General features: G+C 46.1%; 1 long non-coding RNA gene across 2 annotated transcripts in view; it reads right to left on the reverse strand.

The window, feature by feature from the left end:
- Positions 1–2,258: 2,258 nt before the first annotated feature.
- Positions 2,259–20,146, reverse strand: part of LOC128113569 (uncharacterized) — a 31,157-nt gene continuing 13,269 nt past the window's right edge. For both annotated transcript variants that reach the window (XR_008219531.1, XR_008219530.1), the window contains exons 2-6: positions 11,384–11,595; positions 10,889–10,969; positions 8,382–8,489; positions 6,021–6,937; positions 2,259–3,793 (exon numbers count right to left, since the gene is read on the reverse strand). This is a non-coding gene — a long non-coding RNA (uncharacterized LOC128113569). The remainder of the gene's footprint in view (positions 3,794–6,020; positions 6,938–8,381; positions 8,490–10,888; positions 10,970–11,383; positions 11,596–20,146) is intronic.

The raw sequence follows: 20,146 nt of genomic DNA on the forward strand, positions 1-20,146 counted from the left end.
CCCTATTTGAGTTCCTGTCCTGACTTCCTTCAGTGGTGAGCAGTGTCAAATAAACCCCTTCCTCCTGAAATAAATAAAATGAAACAGAATGCTAACAACAATTAAAAAGAAACCTGATGCAGCTTGATTGGAACATTAATAACTGTAAAGGCACATAGAAAGGACTACACTGTTATGTGAACTATACATTAAAAACCATAATGCAGGTTATATTTACTAATATTTATATAAATAAAAATATACATGCAATAGCAGTAACTGAAAAAATTGCTTTGAATTTGAAGGAGAGCATGGATGAGTAATTGGGAGGGTCTGGCAGGAGGAAAAAGGTGGGAGAAATGTCTTTACTAAATAATAATCTCAAAAATGAACAAAAACACATAAATGTGACTAGAAACTGGCTATACACAGGTACAGCCTTATGTGCGTTATATGAGGAAAAATTATGATGGCAGGGCTGGAGTGATGGCTCAGTTTAAGAGCACTGGCTGCTCTTCCAGAGGTCCTGAGTTCAATTCCCAGCAACCACATGGTGGCTCACAACCATCTACAAGGAGATGTGGTGCCCTCTCTTGGCCAGTATACACACATGCAGGCAGAACACTGTATACATTATATATATACTATGATGGCAAATAAAAACCTACCACAGTGTTTGGCACATCATAGAGTTGAAACGTTCTAATTCGCACAGACGCCGGCTGCATGCTGTGCAAAATATGTGTGAAAGAAAGGCGTTTCACACAGAAAGAAAAATTTGTATTACCTAGAAAACCGTAGTTCTGGGGTCTCAGGGAGCCCTGCGGTGAACCAAAAGGAACCTGGCTTTTGGCCAGGACTTCCTCCTTGGCCTTGGATCCCGCTGTGCCCCCCACCAGTGTGGACCAACGGGAGGGCAGAATAACTCTAGACCTGGATAGGCCAGCTGTGGGACAAGTGCACGCCGGGGATGTAGTCCTGGGGCGACTGCAGAAACTCCTGCGGGTCACAGACCAGCTCTGACAGCACCACTTTGGAGCAGTGGACCGTGAGGTACCCAAAAAATGTGAGCTCGAGGACAGGAACGCAGCGCGGTGGAGATTGGGGCAGGCAGCGATTTTGTTTTCTTACTAGGGTCCGCGGGTGGGGTGAGGTAGATGCCTCGGAACACTAGTCAGGCTGAAAATGTGGTGTTTGCGGACGGCAATCAGCACAAAGTTCGCAAATCAAAGAAATCAGACGGATTTTCCTCGTTTAGAAACGAGGGAGAGTGGAGAGGACGCGAAAACAAACGGAAGCCCGGCGTCCTGACCGCGCCTGGTGCACAGTGGCAGCGGGGTACCAACCGTTTTGTCCAACCATCCGGCCCACACCATCCGGACCCGAGTTCGTGCCGAATCCCACCACAGCCTGCCTGGCAGATCCTGATTATGGCCGCAAAAGGAAAGCACTTGAGGAACAAAATCGCGTAGGTGGTTTGAGCTCTCGTCAGCCAATAGGAACTTAGCTTGCCCGACAAGTCTCGAACCCAAAGAGCAGACGCTGACCACCGGGAATAGCCGCGAAGCAGAATGCTGGTCCCTCAGTAACCCCTGCGGTGACAAGGTCGCCAGCCTGCAGCCTCCAGGCCAAGCTGAAGATCTGAGAATGAAGGATTTGTCTTCTGTCTCGGACTTGTTCATTGGCTCCGGCTCTGGCTACGCCCGCTCACCGGCGTGGAAAAGCCGGCGGGTAGGACGCTCACTTGCCCAGGATCCCAAGGCTCTGCAAATCCCAGGGTCCCCTTGGCTACTGAAGAAGGAAGGCCAGCCAAGACAGCACCGCCTAGTACCCTGGACCCAGCTGTCCCCTAATCCTGAAATCCTAAAGCCAAACCCGGCTTCTCATTACAGGTTGTCTCACGGTTGCCTTCATCCCAACCTTTCCATGAATCCTAGAAACCGGCGATCCGGATTGCAATCAGTGCCTTTAAAAACTGTCCGTAACAAAGCAGGAAATTATCTATGAAATCAATTATTAAACAAGTAAGAATTAACACGACCGGCAGGAAAATTTAATTAATTAATTAAAAAGAATTGACACAAGGCCGGGCCGTGGTGGCGCACGCCTTTAATCCCAGCACTCGGGAGGCAGAGGCAGGCAGATCTTTGTGAGTTCGAGGCCAGCCTGGTATACAGAGCGAGATCCAGGAAAGGCACAAAGCTAAACAGAGAAACCCTGTCTCGAAAAACCTTAAAAAAAAAAAAAAAAAAAAAAAGGAAAAGAAATGACACAGACAATCGAAGGTGCATCGCTGTGTGTTTATTTTGGAGGCAGCAGGCTGTACTGAAGACAGCCCGCTGCAGTGAATGAAGAGGATTAGGAGCCGATCCTTATGGTACAGCGCTCACTCTAAAACACTGAAAGGCGTCTGCATCTCGCTAAGGCTTCCTGCTGCAAAACACCGGTACACAGCAGCCCTAGAGCTCCGCAGCGGACTCGACCAGGGATGCGCTCCAGGAGGCCGAGCCAAACCCCCAGTCTTCTCTCCCAATTCCGTTTGACAGGCGGCCTGCACTCCCGGGTGCTCCTGTGTCTGTGTCGCCTAGCTCGTCGCCACGGTGGGCGCTCTGGAACAAGGTCCGCGCTTCATCTCCACCGTGATCCGTTCTCCTGCAGGGTCCTTCCGAGTTCCCGGAGTCTCGGGTTTCTCCTGTCTCTTCTGGAAGGCGCTCAGGGATTCAAGCTTGCTGGGCGGAAAAAAATGAGTTTGCCGACTGCAGTCGGCACACAATCCGCTAACGAAAGAAATCGGAAGAATTTCCACCGATTAGAAACGACGGCGAGCTGAGAGTATAGGACTGGAAAACGAACCGAAACCGTGGCGTCCTGACCGCACCGGGTGTGCGCTCGCACCGGGACGCCAAACGTTTTGCTAAAGCCTTCTGGATCATAGTTCGTGGTTCTAGTCGATTCCCGCCGCATGCTGTCTGGCAGAGCCTGATTCCGGCCGCAATACGAAAGGACCTAGGAAGAAAATGACGGACGCGGTTTGAAATCGCAGACGGACTGCAGCCCGGGCGTGCTGGCAGCCGATCGGAAGTCGGCTCGTGGGAGGAATCGCAGACACTTGACAATCAAGAAATACCGGTCTACAGTCCGGAAAACTGCAAGTTAAGGCTCTGAGCATCCGGAATAGCCGCGGGACTGAATGCTGGCTCCACAGCGTCCTCTGCTGGCCCCTGTGGTGAAGAAACAGCCCGCCAGCAGTTTCAGGGCTGGGTGTCCAAGCCTGAGGCGGTTTGACATCCTCACTGGCCTGGGTTCCAGCCAAGCCCTTCCACCTTCAGGGAGAGGAGGGAGGGTTTGGTTTCCACACACCTGCTGAAGACTTCAAGGCTGGCACAAACCTTGAGTTTGGGCCTGAGAAGTTGTCATGCGTCTTTCCCCACGTTGTATTCCACCACGCAGAAGATCCTTATGTGTTCCATAAAAGGACCAGGTGTAAGTCAGCTGTTCAGATCTGAAACCACGTAGAAGGCACTGGTTTGGTGACCTGGACAGTGCACTTCCTTGAATGTGTTGGCCCATCTTTAGCAGCTGAGCTTCGACTGTCTGTGCAAGCACCGAAAGGGAGGGAAACACCATGGTCCAGCTCAGCCTGACTCTGAGGTGCCTGAAAGTAGGCAGGGTTATGTGTCTCAGTGAAAGTGGAATCAGCACTCTCCTTCTCAGGCTGAGAATCAGATGGTTCCTCACAGCCTTCTGTAACTTCATCTCCACGGGATCCAATGCCTGTGCCCTTCATGGGACACCCATTGGAATGTGCACATACCTAAACACCAACACACACAATTTAAAATAATGTATATTTTCTCCAAAACTTGTCAAGTTGGTGTCACCTGTGATGCTACCGACAAGATAGATACCCATCCAGCCTGCAGGTGTGAGTCGACTGGAGAAACTTGTGGACCTGATGGAGCTTTGGGGATAAGGAAGAGGAATCCGGCAACTACACTTTGGAGCCACAGAAGGTAAAGATCTGAAACCCACAGTGAAGATGGAGTGGTTCTAAAACCCAGACAACTTCATATTCCTATGGAGCTTCCATGCTGCTGGTGAGCGGGTCAAACCACAGACCACCTATTGCTGTGACAATGTGACTGTGCAGCTGGCATGCACCTACCCAGAAAGCTAGACCTTCAGGCTCAGGGGAAATTCCTATAACAGACCACCAGGGGGAGGATTCAGGAGAAAAACCATGCACAGAATTGGCATACAGGTCTTTGGCCAGAGAGCTGTAAGCCACAGACACAAGGAAGCTGGACCAAGTCTGTCCTCACTTTGTGGTTGACCTCCAGACCCTGGACAAAGTCAAGCACAGCAGTTGCTTTAAGAAACTTGTGTTGGCTGGGCAGTGATGGCGCTCAACTTTAATCCCAGCACTGGGGAGGCAGAGGCATCCGGCTCGGTGAGTTCAAGGCCATCCTGGTCTCCAAAGCGATTTCCAGGAAAGGCACAAAGCTACACAGAGAAACACTTTCTGGAAAACAAAAACAAAACAAACAAACAAAACCCGCCCCACATTGACACACTTCCTCCAACAAGGCTACACCTCCTAAGGTGCCATGCCCTTTGGGGAGCCATAAAAAAAAGGGGGCTGGAGAGATGGCTAAGAGGTTAAGAGCACTGTGTACTCTTCCAGAGGTCCTGAGTTCAATTCCCACCAACCACATGGTGGCTCACAACCATCTGTAAGGAGATCTGGTGCCCTCTTCTGGCCTGCAGTCATACATGGTGTATACATAATAAATAAATAAATCAAAAAGAAAGAAAGAAAGAAAGAAAGAAAGAAAGAAAGAAAGAAAGGGAGGAATGAAGAAAGAAAGAAAGAAACTTGTGTTGATGGCTCAGTGGCCAAGAACTCAGGACCATAATGTATTCCTAGAACCCACAAGGAATAACTCCAGTTCCAGGGACTCCAACACCCTCTTCTGACTTCCTCCTGTACTAGGCGCACATAAGATGCATAGACATGCATCCAAGCAAAATACTCACACACATAAATAAAGAAACCTGTGCTGGGGGCTGGAGAGATGGTTCAGATAGTTAGGAGTACTTGTTCTTGTAGAAGACACAGGTTAGGTCCCCACATGCATATGTGCGGGCACAAAAAACACCCATACACATAAAATAAATTTTAAAATAATGACTTAAAGTAAGAAAGCCTACCAGAGTGGTGCCACAGGCCTTTAATCCAGCACTCAGGAGGCAGAGGCAGGTGGATCTCTGAGTTCAAGGACAGCCTGGTCTAAAGAGCAAGTTCCAGGACAACCGGGTTACACAGAGAAACCAATACTCCTCTCCACAAGAAAGTATGCGTCCTCACCAGGCCTCATCTTTCCATGAGAACTACAGACTGCATCTAGAGGAGAATCTTATTTCCCAGGGACAAACTATAGGTTATCCAATTCCAAGTAGCTACAAGTTTTGTTACTTAGTTCATTTCTTTTTATGGCTGCAAAACAACACATGAAAATAATTATCCTAAACACAGGACAGGCTGGGCAGTTGTGGTGCACACCTTCAATCCTAGTACCTGAGAGACAGAGCCAGTTGGAGCTCAGTAAGTTCGAGGCCAGCCTGGTCTACAGAGCAAGATCCAGGACAAACACCAAAACAACACAGAGGAACCCTGTCTCGAAAAATAAAATAAACACAGGACAGACCTAACTGCAAACAGGTGTACCTAGTAAAACCCAACTTAGAACTTTTTATCCACCACTCTGAGATGTCAGAGAGGCTGAGACCGAAACCACCAAAGGTGAAATTTGTCATAAGGACAAAGCTGGGATAACAGACACCTTTAATCCAGACCCGGACTCTAAAGACTTGCCTTTAGTGCAGATCTCCAGGCAGGAGGACACACCCTTAATCTGGGCCACAGCTTCTGCTGGGAGCCTATATAAGAACAGGGAAGAGGGAAGCTTTTCACTCTGCCCTCTGCCTGCTCACTCTCACAGTGCTAGCCAGTCTATTACTACCCTGGCATCAGAGCTTACTTCTTTAGGATTCCAGGAATTACTGAAGACCTGCTGAGATCCATCCTGGTGGACTGAGCAACTTCTGGACTCTGGGTCTTTCAGTTCACAGTCAGCTGTTGTGAAGTTAGTTGAACCACAGCCTGTAAGTCATTCTCATAAATGCAATATATAGATATAGATAATCACATCAGGGATGATAGGATTTTGCTTTTGAGAATTTTTACTCTTTTTTGTTTTGTTTTCATTTTTTATTTGTTTGTCTTTCAAGACAGGGTTTCCCTATGTAGCCAAGGCTGTCCTGGAACTATCTCTGTAGACCAGGGTGGTCTTGAACTCAGAGATCCGGCCACCCAGAACTGGGATTAAAGGTGTTCAGGACCAGGACCTTCAGAATCTTCACTCCTTATCCAATGCAAGTAACTGCTGGGAATATGAACTTATATCCCAGCATCCTGCAGTGTAATGATTGGGAGGGGTCTAGAAGTTAGAGGATAAAAAGATAACTGACTTCTGAAACAGATGCTCAAGGAATTGTCCTCTGTGTTATACAGGTAAAGCCAAGTCCACAGAGCAGTTCCATCCAGTTTTGTGGAAGATATGTCTATTCTTCACAGCACACCTCGAAGGACACTTGTCTTGCCAGCCCTGAGTCCCCGGTATTCCATGTCCTGGTCACTGTGTTACTTAGGAGAGCCAAGCCACTGCTTTGAGGAGGGTTGGTCTGTTGAGTGTGAACTATTTTCTCTTCCCTGTGGACTTGATTGCTGGGACTGCCTCAGATACCACCCCAGACCAAACAGTGCCATGAAGAGGGGTGCAGATGTCTTCCAGAGTGAGAGTCAGAAGAAGCCACAAATGTCCCCAGGAGAGGTGGACAAGGACAAAGACAGCAACGTGGAGGAGCCAGACCAACCCTCCACAGGCTTGCTCAGCATCTGGAAGAAAGGACAGGAACTTGAGACCTGTGATGGTGGAGACTACCCTGAGCTTGATCCTGCTTCTGACCATCCCAGGAGCCTAAGCTGCTGGCCATGGCTTCAAAGGGCTTTTGACCAGATGGGCAAGAACCGAAAGAATCTCGGGAGACCTGATTCCTGCTAAGACTTGCAATTAGGGGGTCCTCCCTCAGCTCCAGCTGTTACAGCAACACCCCTACCTCTGCTCACATGCAAAGGCAGTTTTTGTCTTTGCAGATGTCTGTGTTAATTTTTTTCATTTTTCTTAATAAAATACTAAACACCTGGAAATCTGTGTTGTTCTTGGGGTGCCCTAGGGGAAAGGTGAAGGGTGGAGTGGATGCAGAGGAGGATGCACTACTGTTTTCCCATGTTGCTCACAGGTCAAACTTTGGTTCTTCTTTTTAAAAGAAGTCCTCCAGGGACCTTGGTAGGCATCCCCAGGAGAGAGGTACAAATCATGAAACCTTTCTGTGGAAGGGCGGAATTTTCTAGCCTGCGCTATCCAACCTGTACCTCGGCTGCCCCCTAGTGGAGAACACTCAGAGATCCAGCCGCCCCTGGTTGTGCTTTCCGGGAGCTGGGATTAAAGGTGTGCAGCACCAGGACCTTCAGAATCGTCAGTCCTTATCGAATGCAAATAACTGCTGTGAATATGAACTTATACCCCAGCATCCTGCCGTGTAATGGAAGGGTGGAGTGGACACCCATGAGGATGCACAGCTGTTTTCCTATGTTCGTCACAGGAGAAACTTTCGTTGATGTTTTTAAATAAAAGTCCTCCAGAGGGGCTGGAGAGATTTCTCAGAGGTTAAGAGCACTGACTGTTCTTCCAGAGGCCCTGAGTTCAATTCCCAGCAACCACATGGAGGCTCACAACCATCTGTAATGAGATCTGGTGCCCTCTTCTGGCCTGCAGTCATACATGCTGTATACATAATAAATAAATATATCTTTGAAAAAAAAAAGTCCTCCAGGGATCTTGGTAGGCATCACTAGGAAAAGGCACAAAGGATGAAACCTTGTTATGAAACCTGCTTTAGAGGAAAAATGTGAGCCTGAGCGATCCAGCCTGAACCTCGGCTGCCATCTAGTGGAGAACTCTTGTAACCTCTGCGGGTTCAGTTCCCCTGACAGGGGACGCTAGCTTTGCATCTTGGCTTCTGTAACAGTAAGATAACACAGGAGCAAGGAGCTCATGGGGAGTCTCAAGAAAATCCACAGTGGGTGTTGGATGGATGGATGGATGGATGGATGGATGGATGGATGGATGGATGGATGGATGGATAGATGGATGGATGAAGAATGGAAGGATAAATAAATAAATATAAAAATGTAGGGAAGTTGATGGATGAAGAATGGAAGGATAAATAAATAAATATAAAAATGTAGGGAAGTTGACTCAACAAACACAAACACTTACCTATCCCCTTAAAATCCAACCTTGATCCTCCAACACCCATGGTGGAAGGAGTGCTGACTCTTGGTGTTTGTTCCCCGACCCCCACAGGGAGCTGTGGCTCTAGAATGCCTGAAATCACGCGCACATCATGAGTAACACACACAAATAAGACAGAAAAGATGCTGGGCGGTTGTGGATCATTCCTGTAATGCCAGCACTCTGGAGGCAGAGGCAGGTGGATATCTGAGTCCCAGGCCAGCCAGGTCTACAGAGTGAGTTCCAGGACAGACAAGACTACACAGAGAAACCCTGTCTCGAAAAAAACTAACTAAAACATTTAAATAAAGATGAGTGATAAACATTTCAAAATCCAATAATACTGAAGAAAATACAACATCACTCTGGAGCAAATATATCCAATTATTTTTTTCTCAAAAAATAAAATATAGTCAGGCATGGTGGCCCATGCCTTTAATCCCAGCACTCTGGAGACAGAGCCTGGGGGGATCTCTGAGTTAGAGGCCAGCCTAGACTACATAGGAGTTCCAGGACAACCAGGGTTTCATGGAAAGACCCTGTCTCAAAACAAACAAACAAACACCCAGGTGGAGGGGAAATTTCTGGCAGCCATGAAGCACATCATATAAGATTACTTTTTCATATCTAACATGTGTTTCCATCTAACCCAAAACTTCCTTTAAAAGCAATGTTCTAGCCGGGCGGTGGTGGCGCACGCCTTTAATCCCAGCACTCGGGAGGCAGAGCCAGGCGGATCTCTGTGAGTTTGAGGCCAGGCTGGACTACCAAGTGAGTTCCAGGAAAGGTGCAAAGCTACACAGAGAAACCCTGTCTCGAAGAAAAAAAAAAAAAAAAAAAAAAAAAGCAATGTTCTAGAGTAAACCATTATCTGTTTTGCTTACATTTCCCAGTAGCCAACATTCCTGAGTTCTTTGTGACTGAGAGATCACTGACTAAAGAGTCGGGAAACCCACAATGGGCCATCCAGGGATGCTCTGGAGAGTCTGTCTTTTTTTTTTTTTTTTTTTTTGTAATTGAAAATAATGTGGGTTTGTTTTTTTTTTTTTGTTTTTCGAGACAGGGTTTCTCTGTGTAGTTTTGCGCCTTTCCTGGAACTTGCTTTGGAGACCAGGCTGGAAAATAATGTTTTTAATACATAGATTCTGATCATGTTTTCCTCTCCCTCACACAAACCAGAATAAGACAAAACAAACAAAATAAAAACAAAGAAAACCACCAGAAACACACACACACACACCCCTCATAAAAACACAAAATCAGAACCCATAATGTCTAAGCAAAAGACCAGTAATGTATAAAAGAAAATCCCAAAGCATTATGAGACAAAAAGTCTTCAAAAATACCACTGAGTACATTTCTGTGGGCCATCTGTTATTGCACATGGAGGCTGCCCTGAGTGGTACCCGAAGTTCTAAGGCTGGTAGAGCAAACAACAGATGCCCAAACATTCAGGTTACCCTCAGGGTCAAGCCCTTGCTGAACAGGACTTTGGTTGCTAGGGAAATAGTGCCTCCAAGTGGCAACTGTGAAAACCTTAGATCCAGCAAAGGAAATCCTCAAATGCCTGCAGCATGGGAGAGACTTTCTGATGGCCTCTCATCGGGCAGAGGATTTGCATCAAGAAGACACCAAGAACCTGGAGTTTTAAGGAAGAAAATACCAACCACCAAAAGTCCTGACAAAGTGAACACCCCCTTCCCAGAGCCCGAAGTGCAAGTGCCAATTGGCATGGGGGAAGTGTTCATCCTTGCTATTCAGCTGAAGGAGGCACTGACACCCTCTGAGATTCCATCTTATCTCAGACAGAATGACAGTCACCAAGAAATCAGAGGAAAACACATCCTGGGAGTGGGAGGAAGGTGAGGAGGGGGTGTGGAGAACTGGGAACTCTTGCAGACTGTTGGTGTGAAAGTTAAACTACTCTGGTCTCTAGGAAGATCCTCAAAAAAAAAACTGAAAAAAAAGGGACCTTCCATGGAAGCCAGCCTTATCAGTTTTTGGTATTTATAGGCCCTAGAGAAATTTGCACATCAGTGTTTCTTACAGTCCTGTTGACAACAGCTTGGTGATGGAACCCACCAAGACATCCCATAATGGAGAGAAGGGCAAAGAAAGGTTCTGAAAAGTTTAGGACAGTGGTTCTAACTTTCCTAATCCTGTGGCCCTTAAATACAATTTCTAATGCTGTGGTGACCTCCGGCCATGAAATTATTTCCAATGCTTCTTCATAACTGTAATTTTGCTACTGTTATGAGTTGTCATGTAACCATCTGTGTTTTCCCAATGTCTTGGCGATCTCTGTGAAAGGGTCATTCGACCCCCAAAGAGGGTATGACCTACAGATTGAGAAACACTGCCTTAGGAACTAGAGCCTTGTGGGAGGAATTGGAGGACTCTGGAGAGAAGTCATGCCTTGAGGTTTGATAGCCTGGACCCACTTCTTGTTCCATCTCTACTTCTCAGATGCTCATGCAGTGTGACCAACTGACCTCTTATTCCTTCTGCTGTGCCTGCCCTGCTTGGATGGACCACATCCCACAGGATCTCTCAGCCGTTATAAGCCCATCTTTCTATTAGGAAAGAAAAACAAATGAAGACATTACACCTTGAAAACACAATTACGAATGTTCTTGACACTGACTCTGTTTCTACTAGTCATGGAACCAGCAAGTGATCACCTGGGAACTTGCTGGTGTTTCTGTCCTTAGAGAGCTGCAGGAAAGATCCAGGTACCCCAGATGTGGTGGTCTGCCCACTGCACTCACCAACCCATGCAACCTGATTCCTCCTGATAGAGCCTCAGCTCAAGATGTGTGTCATTTATTTATAAATTCATTGATCCGTTCATTCATTAACTCATTTCAGAGTGTTTTATTTACTGGAATGACATGTGGTTGCAATATATAATTTCATGCAATTATATACTTCTCTCTTGGCCTATTCCATCCACCATGTTCCAATGCCCTCTGATTCCACAAACCTACCTTCTCCCTTTAGGCCACTCTGTTCTCCACGAAGTTTCTCCAGATGCCCCATGTCTTCAGAACCTGCTGTATTCCATGTGTGTGGCACACGTAGGAGGAGCCACATCTGAGAGACCTGCGGGACCTGCCGTTCTGAGGCTGACTTCTTTCAATCAGTGTGATTATCTCCAGTTGAGTCCATCTCCCTGCCAACCCCACAGTGACATTCTTCTCTGTGGATGAAAATAAATTCATTGTGGGTATAAAACATCCCTTCTTTGCCCATCTCTCCGTCTGGGCTGGTTCCCTCACTAAGTTGTTGTGAACAGGGCTTTAAGGGCTCCTTCACCCGCCCCTCCCCCAGCCTCAGTTCTCCCTGGCTTTCTTGATGGCCCCCACTGCCGTTCTGACTGGGATAAGATGGATCTCAGAGTGGGTTAGTGCCTGCTCAGCTGCCTAGCAGGGATGAACACTTCCCCCATGCCGACTGGCATTTGCCCTCCAGGCTCTGAGAACTCACTATTGTTCACTTGGGTTGGTTGGGAGGTTTGGTGTTTTCTTCCTTAAAACTCTGTGCGTTCTTAGTGTCTCAAAGACGGGAAACCTCTGCCAGATGAGAGGCCATCAGAAAGTCTCTCCCATGCTGCAGGCATATGAGCATTTCCTTTGCTGGGGCTAAGGTTTTCACAGTTGCCAGCTGGAGGCACTATTTCCTTAGCAACCAGAGTCCTGTTCAGCAAGTGACTGCCCCTGAGGGTAACCTGAAGTGTTTTGGGTGCTTTCTTGTCCACCAGCTTTAGACCTTTGACTATCATAGCCAGGTCAGATTCATGTGACCTGTTGTCCCTACAGGGTCACAGAGGAAGGAAATCTTTTCTGTTTGTTTCTTTGTTTGTTTCCGGTTTCTCTGGTAACAGCCCTGGCTGTTCTAGAACTCACTTTGTAGACCAGCCTGGCCTCGAAATCACAGTGATCTGTCTGCCTTTGCTTCTGAGTACTGGGATTAAAGGTGTGTGGCACCACACTCAGCTCAGAGAGAGGAATTCTACTTGTGGCCATCCAGTTTTGCAAGGACCCTATATTGAAGGTATTGTCATTTCTCAAAATTTTATTATTTGCATCTTGGTGAAATCTCAGGTGTTGCTTCTGGCATGGGTTTGTTTACAGAATCTCAGGTGTGACCCATCTATCCACATACCAGGTTGTCAATAGACTGAGTGCTGTTTCTATGACTATGGCTCTGTGAGACTCCCAGAAATCAGGTGTGGTAACACATCCTGTATTGTTTCTTTTAGGAAAAGTTTGGCTATCCTGGGTCTTTTGTGACTCTATGTGAATTCAAATGTTTAAGAAAATAGCCAAGGAATCTGGCTGGGTGGCTGTGGCTGGCCTTGATCCTGGCTGTGCTAAAGTGACTGTCTTGGAATCTGCAGCCTCCCTCTCCCTGCCTGCACCATCCCAGCCCCATCCCAGCCAGCTCTGCTCTGGAAGTAACATTCTTAAACATGAAACAAACTAAACATTGATCAGGAACAGAGAGGCAGTCGCCAGTCTGTATTTTTTCTTAAATGGAGGCATTCGCTAAGGAAGCAGGCTTGCACAGAGCTGTAGCCCCAAAGTGTCTAACTCAACGGTCCCCGGGTGGGTGCCAAACGCTGAAGTGGGCAGCAGGCAGGAGGGCACTGAGGTATGAATCCACGCCAGGAGGAATAGAAAGGGGTGGAGGGTTTGTCTTCTCCCTCTATTGGGAGAGGCAGGCCAAGGCTCCCCTTTTGTCAGATTTATGTGAGTCCTTCAGTGGGGTGCAGGCAGAGACACCTCCTTACAGTGGACCGTGAGCCTGCATGGTGCTTCTGTGGGATCCTACCCTAGGACCAAGGCTCAATTTTCTGTCTTCCAGAACAGAAGGCAGGAGCCCAGCTGCCAGGAGAGCCTGCCAAGGCCATCGCCAGCCTGGGAAGTCCTTCCTTGCCCAATGAGCAGCCATCACTTTGATGAAAACTCTCCCAAGGGCAGGAAGCAAGACATTGACCAAGAAAGACTGCAGTGCCTCCCAGGTCAGGAAGCCAAGAGACTGAGGCATCCCAAGTCTTTTTCACAGGCACAGACCAGACATTCGAATCCATAACACAAACTCTGCTCACAGCAGGGAGGCTTGTGTAGCCATAGCATTTTACATGGCCAGCTCCCACCGTTTTTCTTGTGACAGTTTTTCAGTCTTACAAAGTTTAGGACAACAGAACTTACTTAAAGAGATTGGATAGAAAGAGGCAGAGTTGGCCTCAGCCAGCTTGCTCTCTCTCTCTCTCTCTCTCTCTCTGTCTCTCATACCATTATGGAGTGGAGCCCTGCTGACACTTCATGCCCCAGTGGTCGCCATGCCCATGAGGGGAAGGGGGACAGTAAAGGCGAGAAGAAATCGATTAAAATGTAGTCTCATTCTTAAAAACCGAAACCAAACGTTGCCACCAAAAGAAAAGGGTGAACACGCGGATTCAGAAGCACCTAGAAGGGTCCGCACTAAGGGAGGCGGCTCTAGGGAATGGCTGCGGACAGACTGTCCGGTTAAGCCGGCCCCTGGAGGACCTGGATTTCTGGGCGGAGTTCCTCTGCTGCTGCACTTGCCTTCAGCAAAGAGAAAGTGTTCCAGCTGGGCTGAAAAACTCAACTGTCAGGCTAAGCCCAAGAGCCACTGGCCGACATTTGCAGACAGAAACCAGCTCCACTGAGAACGCGCAGGCCTGGCTCTGCTGCTTCCGACCTCCTCCGGACCAGAAGGGAGTGCCTTCGCGGCCCCAGGAGCTGCAGATCTCCAGCCTAACAGAAAACCTGACTTCCAGATTGCAGCCATCTTTAGCGGAGAATTAAAAAAGGGATCAGTGACATGGTCAGCATCCAGGCAGCAACAAGCTGGAACTTTGTCCATTTGAGCCAGGACTTTGGGGGCACAGCCACACTCCTGGCCTCAGCGGACCCAGAGGCGCTGAGCGCCCCACACTGAGCAAGCCAGGTTCACCCCAGCTTTCCCTGTTCACCAAGCTGGGCTGCTGGACACCCCTCAGGTCTGGGTACAGAGACTGAGCTAAAAAATGGGAGCTCCTGGCAATTATTCGGTTTGAACAGCAACAGCATCAATTCTCTGCGAAGACCCAGTTTCCTTCCGATTTAGGATTAGGAGCCGGACCGCACTAGATACTGTAAGAAATTCTCCAGATAAAACATCCATCTTGCCTTTTGGTGAGCGTTGCTAGCTATATCCCAGCTGTAAGTTTTAACTTTAATAAACTTAGGGTACCCTAGTTAAACTTTTTGATGTGTCCTTATCTTTTTGGAGCAATCCTTGTATTGTGGTCCCAGGCTCTGAATCAACCCAAGCAGACCAAAGTTCTGCAAAGCCAGATTTACTGCCTGGCAGCACTTCAGAAAACTGATCTATCAGGGCAGCAAAGCAGATTCAGTACCTGAACTGCGACCCTCAAAGTTCGCTTCAGCAGGTGTGTAATTACAAACCCCACAGACATCTGTGCCAAGTTACAATTGCATTTCCCCCCACCAATCAGGATTCAGAGATTTAGGGGCTTTCTCTATGTGTTCCATCATTGTCAACCGACTAAGAATGTAAGCTTTTCAGTCCAACCAATCAGATTCATGTGTTCTTTCTGTCCTTAGCAACAGCCATAAGGTTTCAGGAGAACTCGAAAGAGCTAAAGATTCATAACGACTATTTCTATGGAGGAGGCAGGTCAGCTCTTGGAAGGTTCCCAGCTCCCCTAGGGCGTGGGAACCTGAACTTGGTTTCATCTTAAAGGTAAAATGGAGTCTGAAGTCAAAATGGCAGCACTTCAGGCAAGGTGCTTTTTCTTGTTCCCAACACGACCTTAGAAACTAATTTTTGACTAAACATTATCAGGTGTCAGCTACAAGTACTGTTTATGGTTCATTACCAAAATACGTGTAGAAACCATACCTTCTCCAACCCCGTTGTGTGATGGTTTTTAGTTTGTTTTTTCACTTTCACAACATAGAAAGCAACTTATTTCTAACATGATAGCTGTTTTCCGTGAAAACACAGGGTGCTCTGTCTCTAAAGAATCAGACACATCCAGAGACATGGGGACCTTTCTGTTTGCCTTCTGATTGAAACTGAAGAATCTCTTGAGCATTGAAGTCCTATTGTGCTAGGTACCTAGAAACTGCTTTTCTTCAAAGAATGGACTTTATATTAGAGACTTCTCCTGAAAAGTGAACTTTTACTAAAAGGTTGGCCTCTAGTTAAAGGATGGAAAGGGTCGACATTTATCTAAATTTGGAATTTTTTTAAAGCTTTTTCAGAAATGCTCAGCTTTTTATTTACAGTTGGGCTTTTTTTTTTTTGAAAGGGTTGACTTTTTATAAAAACTATTGACTTTCATGAAAACAATACCTTTTAATTTGAAAGTTGCCCTTTTTATATAAAGGAATGACTCTTTATGGAAAAACTGACCATTTTTGAAAAAGATACACTTTTTGTTCAGTTTGGGCTTTTATGGACTGGATGAAATCATTGTTAAAAAGATGGCATTTTATGAAAAAAGATAGTTTGTTTAGAACAGACTAGACTTTTATGAAACAGAATGCTTCTTCATAATGAAATTAACTTTTTGTGAAAATGGTGCACTCTTTATTTGAAGGGGGCATTGCATTGAAAGGGTTGACTCTTCATTATAAAGGCTGACATCTTATGAAATGATCGAACATTTCATTTAGATCCAGGAGGCATCGAAATGCATAATGAATTTTTGGGAAATTTTCTGAGTCATTTTAAAAATTATTTTAAGTTTTTCTTTCATGTGTATGGCTGTTTTACGTGTACATGCACTAACATACAAATACATATAGTATACATGCTTTCATGTATATGTATATGTATATGCATACCATGTGTATGCCTGGTACTTGTTGAGGCCCGAAATGGAGTGTTGGATCTCCCTGGAATTGGAGCTAGGGATAGGTAAGAGCCACAATGTGAATGCTGGGAGTTGAACCTGGGTCCTCTCGAGGAGCAGCAAACCCTCCAAACCACTGAGCCTTCTCTCCAGTCTCCCCTTCCCATGATGCTCTTTTATTTTGTTTACTTATTTATTGTATTTTGGGTAAATCCCCCACTCCAGGCAGGTCAGATTCAAGGAAGCCTTAGGCATTCACCAAGCTGGGCAGCTTGGATACCTCAAAGGGCAGAAGCACGGGTTGGGAACAGAGACTGTGCTTAACAACAGGAGATTCTGGCAAACATTCAGTTTGAACAGTAACAGCACCAAATCTCCGCAAAGATCCAGTTTCCAATTTAGGAGCCTGACCTGCTTTAGATACTGTAAGTAATTCTCCTGATAAAACATCAATCTTGCCCTTTGGCAAGCATTGGTAACCATATCCCAGCCGTTAGTATTAACTTTAATAAACTTAGAGTGACATAGTTAAATTTTTTTGATGTGCCCTTATCTTTTTTGCAGCAATCCTTTACTTAATTTTTGACTAAGTCATATGTGTTTTCATTTACAAGTGCTGTTTACCCTTCATTACCAAAATATGGTTAGTCACAATACCTTCTGGCAACGCATTGTGTGACTGTATTTACTCCGTTTAATTTTTTTTCAATTTTACAATATAGAAAGTAACTTATTTCTAACAAGATAGTTCTATTTCTGTGAAAACACAGAGTGCTCTGTCTCAAAAGGCTGAGACAGCTCCAGAGGACTGGAGACCTTTCTGTTTGCCCTCTAATTAAAACTGAAGAATCCCTTGAGCATTGAAGTCCTCTACTGCCAGGTGCCTAGAAACTGCTTTTCTTCAAAGAATGGACTTTAAATTAGAGGATTTCTCCTGAAAAGTGAACTTTTACTAAAAGGTTGGCCTCTAGTTAAAGGATGGAAAGGGTTGACTTTTATCTAAAATTTGGACTTTTCTTAAAGCTTTTTCAGAAATGCTCACCTTTTTATTTATAGTTGGGCTTTTTTTTTTTTTTTTTTTTTTTTTTTTTTTTTTTTTAAAGATTTATTTATTTATTTATTATGTATACAATGTTCTGCCCACACACATCCCTGCAGGCCAGAAGAGGGCACCAGATCTCATTACAGATGGTTGTGAGCCACCATGTGGTTGCTGGGAATTGAACTCAGAACCTCTGGAAGAGCAGCCAGTGCTCTTAACCTCTGAGCCATCTCTCCAGCCCCATGGGCTTTTTTTTGAAAGGGTTGACTTTTCATAAAAACTTTTGACTTTTATAAAAATGATGCCTTTTAATTTGGAAGTTGCTTTTTTTTTTTTTTTTTTTTTTTTTGGTTTTTCGAGACAGGGTTTCTCTGTGTAGCTTTGCGCCTTTCCTGGAACTCACTTGGTAGTCCAGGCTGGCCTCGAACTCACAGAGATCCGCCTGGCTCTGCCTCCCGAGTGCTGGGATTAAAGGCGTGCGCTACCACCGCCCGGCTGGAAGTTGCTTTTTTTAATATAAAGGAATGACTCTTTATGAAAACTGACCTTTATGAAAAAGATACTTTTTGTTAAGTTTGGACTTTTATGGACTGGATGAAATCATTGTTAAAAAGATGGCATTTTTTGAAAAAAGACAGCTTGTTTATTACAGACTAGACTTTTATGAAACAGAATGCTTCTTCATAATGAAACTGACTTTTTATGAAAATTGTACACTCTACTTGAAGAGGGCATTGCATTGAAAGGGTTGACTCTTCATTATAAAGGCTGATATCTAATGAAAAGGTTGAACATTCATTTAGATCTAGAGGCAGGGAGATGCATGGTGAGTTTTTGGGAAATTTTCTGACTTATTTTTAATATTTTTTCTTCCATTTGCATGGCTGTTTTTCATGCAAATGCACACATATACATACATATAGTACATATGCTTTCATATGTAAGTATATGTACACCTCGCATGTGCCTGGTACTTTTTTAGGCCAGAAAAAGGGTGTTGGATCCCCCTGGAACTGGACATAAAGATAGCTAAGAGCCACCACATGGATGCTAGGAGTTGAACCTGTGTCCTCTGGAGGAGCAGCAAACCCTCCTAAACACTGAGCCCTCCCTCTCTCCAGTCTCCCCTACCCATGATGCTCTTTTATTTTGTTCATTTACTTATTGTACTTTGGGTTACCTGTTTAACTTCATTCATGAGCAGGGAAAGACTGGACATCACTCATTGCCTTACAGCACTCATTGCCTTCAATCCGTGGTTGTCAGGAATTTCAGAACAGTGTGGCCACGTTGATTAGACCTCATTTCTTTGTCCAAGGCCAATCCCCTGCCTCTCTCATTGGCATAAGACAAATAAACCCCTTCTTCCTCAAATTGCTTTTGGTCATGTTTTTTTTTTTTTATCACAACAGTGGTAACCCTAAATAGGAGAGTTACTTGGTCACGCTGTCTCTTTGCAGCAATAAAGTACCTGAGACTCATACATATTAAGATTCTAAAAATGTGTTTACCACAAAGTCTCTCTGGGTGGATGTACCATGCCTGATCCTGGCTGTGCTGAAGTGATGGGCTTGGAATTTGCAGGCAGCCTCCTCCTGCCTCTGCAGGCAGAGTGCTGGGAGTACAGGTCTACACCATCGCCCCAGCTCTGCTCTGTAAATGAAGCTTTTAAGAAAAAACCAAAACAAAACAAAACCAACCAACCAACCAAAAAGGCAAAAACAAAAAACAACAACAGCAAAAAACCAAACCCTGAAACATTGACCAGGAACGTTAGACAGCTGTTAATGCATCTTTATTTTGAAACTGAAGGCGTTCAGAAAGGAGCATGCTCGCAGGGAAGGAGCAGTATCCCAAAGGCGCCTGTTATTTCTAAGGCTCCCTGGGGCCAAAGACAGAAGGGCAGCAGGCAGGTGGGAAGGAGAACACGGGGCAGCAACAAATCCATTCCAGGAGGCCCAGAGATCTGGACTTCCTGCTGTGGAGCACCCGACTGGGGAACCAAGAGACAGTGGGGCTGGGGCAGTGCGAGCCTGCATGGCGGTGCTTCCCACCAGGTCCTCCTCTCCTACCAGAGCCTCTGGGTTCCAGCTTCCAGGCTCACACTGCACTCTGCTAGAATCCCTATTCCGGGGCGGGGCGAGCCCGCCAAGCCCGCCAAGTCTGCCACCTGCCTAGGAAGAGCTCCTGCAGGTGAAGGGCAGCCTCCACTCAATGAACACTCTCTCAATGGCTAGAAGCAAGGCATTGACCAAGGCTGCAACATACCCCAGATCATGACCCCACCAGACCTGGGGGCTGCAGCATCCCAAGCCCCTCTCATAGACAGGGACCAGACATTTGGCTCCACAGCACAAACAGCACTCCCAGCAGGAGGACTTAGGCAGCTGCAGCCTTTTATGCAGACACCTCACACGGATTATCCTTGACATATTCTCAGTCTTACAAAGATTAGGACAGCAGCACTTGCTTAACAGTTTGGGTACAATGAGGCAGGCCTGTCTCAACAAGTCTGCTGTAAAGTCTTACACCCTTTTAGTTTCTCTCTGTTGTAAAGTCTTACACCCTTTCAGTCTCTCTCTGCTGTAAAATCTTAAACCGTTTTGGGTCCTCAGCGACAGTTTTTCAGTCTTACACAGTTTAGAACAAAAGTATTTGCTTAGTAGACTGGGTACACTGAGGCAGAGCCAGCCTCAGTTAGTGGGCCCTTCCCTTTTACAGTCCCAGCTGTGGGCAGAGCCCTGCTGTCACTGGCTGCCTAAGTGTTAGCACAGCCCAAGGGTGAGGGATGTGAGTCAGAGGACAAACTCTAGAAGA

This window comes from Peromyscus californicus, unplaced genomic scaffold, assembly GCF_007827085.1.
Source record: "Peromyscus californicus insignis strain IS unplaced genomic scaffold, ASM782708v3 Scaffold_18__1_contigs__length_77618521, whole genome shotgun sequence".
NCBI classification, from domain to species: domain Eukaryota; kingdom Metazoa; phylum Chordata; class Mammalia; order Rodentia; family Cricetidae; genus Peromyscus; species Peromyscus californicus.